Source organism: Schistocerca cancellata, unplaced genomic scaffold, assembly GCF_023864275.1.
Source record: "Schistocerca cancellata isolate TAMUIC-IGC-003103 unplaced genomic scaffold, iqSchCanc2.1 HiC_scaffold_1153, whole genome shotgun sequence".
In the NCBI taxonomy this organism is placed as follows: domain Eukaryota; kingdom Metazoa; phylum Arthropoda; class Insecta; order Orthoptera; family Acrididae; genus Schistocerca; species Schistocerca cancellata.
Genome location: NW_026047152.1, coordinates 268,885 through 273,759, shown reverse-complemented (window position 1 = coordinate 273,759; position 4,875 = coordinate 268,885).

Below are 4,875 nucleotides of genomic sequence, written 5' to 3'. Positions count from 1 at the left end.
GGGATCATAATGTTGCAACCACACACACGGTGACCTGCTGTGTGGAAAACACGAGTTAATACATTCCAAACATGAAAAAGGTCATTTTAAAATCAACATGAAAAACGCAAATTCCGAAAGTATCATACACAAGAAAATGCTTACAGAAGAAAGAAAATGTATCGTGATAGGCACCCTCCTCCTGCCCCGTGGTGCAACTGTTGTCCGTCTCTCCAAAAATGTACTCAATGGGACCGTAATGTTGCAACAACACACACGTTGACCTGCTGTGAGGAAAACACGAGTTAGTACATTTCAAACATGAAAAAGGTCATTTTAAAATCAACATGAAAAACCCAATTTCCAGATGTATCAAACACAAAATAAAGCTTAGCGAAGAAAGAAAATGTATCGTGCTGGGCACCCTCCACCCGCCCTGTGGTGCAAGTGATGTTTCTCTCTCCAAACATGTACTCAATGGGACCATAATGTTGCACGCACACACACGTTGACCTGCTGTTTGGAAAAAACGAGTTAGCACATTCCAAACATGAAAAAGGTCACTTTAAAATCAACATGAAAAACCAAAATTCCAAAAGATCAAACACAAAATAATGCTTACCGAAGAAAGAAAATGTATCGTGATAGGCAACCTCCTCCCACCCTGTCGTGCAAGTGATGTCCCTCTCTCCAAAAATGTACTCAAGGGGACCATAATGTTGCAACCACACACACGTTGATGTGTTGTGAGGAAAAACAAGTTACTACATTTCAACATGAAAAAGGGCATTTTAAAATCAACATGAAAAACCAAAATTCCAAAAGTATCAAACACAAAATAATGCTTACCGAAGAAAGAAAATGTATCGTGCTAGGCACCCTCCTCCTGCCCTGTGGTGCAAGTGATGTCCCTCTCTCCAAAAAGGTATTCAATGGGACCATAATGTTGCAACAACACACACGTTGAGCTGCTGTGAGGAAAAAACGAGTTAGTACAATTCCAAACATGAAAAAGGTCACTTTAAAATCAACATGAAAAACCAAAATTCCAAAAGTATCAAACACAAAAAAATGCTTACCGAAGAAAGAAAACGTTTCGTGCTAGGCACCCTCCTCCCGCCCTGTGGTGCAAGTGATGTCCCTCTCTCCACAAATGTACTCAGTGGGACCGTAATGTTGCAACCACACACACGTTGACCTGCTGTGAGGAAAACACAACTTAATACATTCCAAACATGAAAAAGGTCATTTTAAAATCAACATGATAAAACGAAAATTCCAAAAGTATCAAAGTCAAGAAAATGCTTGCAGAAGAAAGAAAATGTATCGTGCTAGGCACCCTCCTCCCGCCCTGTGGTGCAAGTGATGTCCCTCTCTCCAAAAAGGTATTCAATGGGACCATAATGTTGCAACCACACACACGTTGACCTGCTGTGAGGAAAAACGAGTTAATACATTCCAAACATGAAAAAGGTCACTTTAAAATCAACATGAAAAACCAAAATTCCAAAAGTATCAAAAACAAAAAAATGCTTACCGAAGAAAGAAAACGTTTCGTGCTAGGCACCCTCCTCCCGCCCTGTGGTGCAAGTGATGTCCCTCTCTCCACAAATGTACTCAATGGGACTGTAATGTTGCAACCACACACACGTTGACCTGCTGTGAGGAAAAAACGAGTTAGTACACTCCAAACATGTAAAAGGACATTTTAAAATCAACATGAAAAACCAAAATTCCAAAAGTATCTTCCACAAAATTATGCTTACCGAGGAAAGAAAATGAATGGTGCTAGGCACCCTCCTGCCGCCCTGTGGTGCAACTGATGTCCCTCTCTCCAAAAATGTACTCAATGGGACCATAATGTTGCAACCACACACACGTTGACCTGCTGTGAGGAAAACACAACTTAATACATTCCAAACATGAAAAACGTCATTTTAAAATCAACATGAAAAACGAAAATTCCAAAAATATCAAAGTCAAGAAAATGCTTACAGAAGAAAGAAAATGTATCGTGCTAGGCACCCTCCTCCCGCCCTGTGGTGCAAGTGATGTCCCTCTCTCCAAAAATGTACTCAATGGGACCATAATGTTGCAACCACACACACGTTGACCTGCTGTGAGGAAAAAACAAGTTAGTACATTTCAAACATGAAAAAGGTCATTTTAAAATCAACATGAAAAACCAAAATTCCCCAAGTATCAAACACAAAATAATGCTTACCGAAGAAAGAAAATATATCGTGCTAGGCACCCTCCTCCCGCCCTGTGGTGCAAGTGATGTCCCTCTCTCCAAACATGTACTCAATGTGACCGTAATGTTGCAACCACACACACGTTGACCTGCTGTGAGGAAAAAACGAGTTAGTACATTCCAAACATGAAAAAGGTCACTTTAAAATCAACATGAAAAACCAAAATTCCAAAAGTATCAAACACAAAAAAATGCTTACCAAAGAAAGAAAATGTATCGTGCTAGGCACCCTCCTCCCGCCCTGTGGTGCAACTGATGTCCCTCTCTCCACAAATGTACTCAATGGGACCTTAATGTTGCAAACACACACAAGTTGACCTGCTGTGAGAAAAAAACGAGTTAGTACATTCCAAACATGAAAAAGGTCATTTTAAAATCGACATGAAAAACCAAAATTCCAAAAGTATCAAACACAAAATAATGCTTACTGAAGAAGGAAAATGTATTGTGCTAGGCACCCTCCTCCCGCCCTGTGGTGCAGCTGATGTACCTCTCTCCAAAAATGTACTCAATGGGAGCTTAATGTTGCAACCACACACACGTTGACCCGCTGTGAGGAAAAAAGGAGTTAGTACATTCCAAACATGTAAAAGGTCAGTTTAAAATCAACATGAAAAACCAAAATTCCAAAAGTATCAAACACAACATAATGCTTACCGAGGAAAGAAAAAGAATGGTGCTAGGCACCCTCCTCCCGCCCTGTGGTGCAAGTGATGTCCCTCTCTCCAAAAATGTACTCAATGGGCTCCTAATGTTGCAACCACACACACGTTGACCTGCTGTGAGGAAAACACGAGTTAATACATTCCAAACATGAAAAAGGTCATTTTAAAATCAACATGAAAAACGCAAATTCCGAAAGTATCATACACAAGAAAATGCTTACCGAAGAAAGAAAATGTATCGTGCTAGGCACCCTCCTCCTGCCCCGTGGTGCAACTGTTGTCCCTCTCTCCAAAAATGTACTCAATGGGACCGTAATGTTGCAACAACACACACGTTGACCTGCTGTGAGGAAAACACGAGTTAGTACGTTTCAAACATGAAATAGATCACTTTAAAATCAACATGAAAAACCAAAATTCCAAAAGTATCAAACACAAAATAATGCTTACCGAAGAAAGAAAATGTATCGTGATAGGCAACCTCCTCCCGCCCTGTCGTGCAAGTGATGTCCCTCTCTCCAAAAATGTACTCAAGGGGACCATAATGTTGCAACCACACACACGTTGACGTGTTGTGAGGAAAAACAAGTTACTACATTTCAAACATGAAAAAGGGCATTTTAAAATCAACATGAAAAACCAAAATTCCAAAAGTATCAAACACAAAATAATGCTTACCGAGGAAAGAAAAAGAATGGTGCTAGGCACCCTCCTCCCGCCCTGTGGTGCAAGTGATGTCCCTCTCTCCAAAAATGTACTCAATGGGCTCCTAATGTTGCAACCACACACACGTTGACCTGCTGTGAGGAAAACACGAGTTAATACATTCCAAACATGAAAAAGGTCATTTTAAAATCAACATGAAAAACGCAAATTCCGAAAGTATCATACACAAGAAAATGCTTACCGAAGAAAGAAAATGTATCGTGCTAGGCACCCTCCTCCTGCCCCGTGGTGCAACTGTTGTCCCTCTCTCCAAAAATGTACTCAATGGGACCGTAATGTTGCAACAACACACACGTTGACCTGCTGTGAGGAAAACACGAGTTAGTACGTTTCAAACATGAAATAGATCACTTTAAAATCAACATGAAAAACCAAAATTCCAAAAGTATCAAACACAAAATAATGCTTACCGAAGAAAGAAAATGTATCGTGATAGGCAACCTCCTCCCGCCCTGTCGTGCAAGTGATGTCCCTCTCTCCAAAAATGTACTCAAGGGGACCATAATGTTGCAACCACACACACGTTGACGTGTTGTGAGGAAAAACAAGTTACTACATTTCAAACATGAAAAAGGGCATTTTAAAATCAACATGAAAAACCAAAATTCCAAAAGTATCAAACACAAAATAATGCTTACCGAAGAAAGAAAATGTATCGTGCTAGGCACCCTCCTCCTGCCCTGTGGTGCAAGTGATGTCGCTCTCTCCAAAAATGTATTCAATGGGACCATAATGTTGCAACCACACACACGTTGAGCTGCTGTGAGGAAAAAACGAGTTAGCACATTCCAAACATGAAAAAGGTCACTTTAAAGTCAACATGAAAAACCAAAATTCCAAAAGTATCAAACACAAAAAAATGCTTACCGAAGAAAGAAAACGTTTCGTGCTAGGCACCCTCCTTCCGCCCTGTGCTGCAAATGATGTCCCTCTCTCCAAAAATGTACTCAATGGGACCATAATGTTGCAAACACACACACGTTTACCTGCTGTGAGGAAAAAACGAGTTAGTACATTCCAAACATAAAAAAGGTCAATTTAAATCGACATGAAAAACCAAAATTCCAAAAGTACAAACACAAAATAATGCTTACTGAAGAAGGAAAATGTATCGTGCTAGGCACCCTCCTCCCGCCCTGTGGTGCAGCTTATGTACTTCTCTCCAGAAATGTACTCAATGGGAGCATAATGTTGCAGCCACACACACGTTGACCTGCTGTGAGGAAAAAACGATTTAGTACATTCCAAACA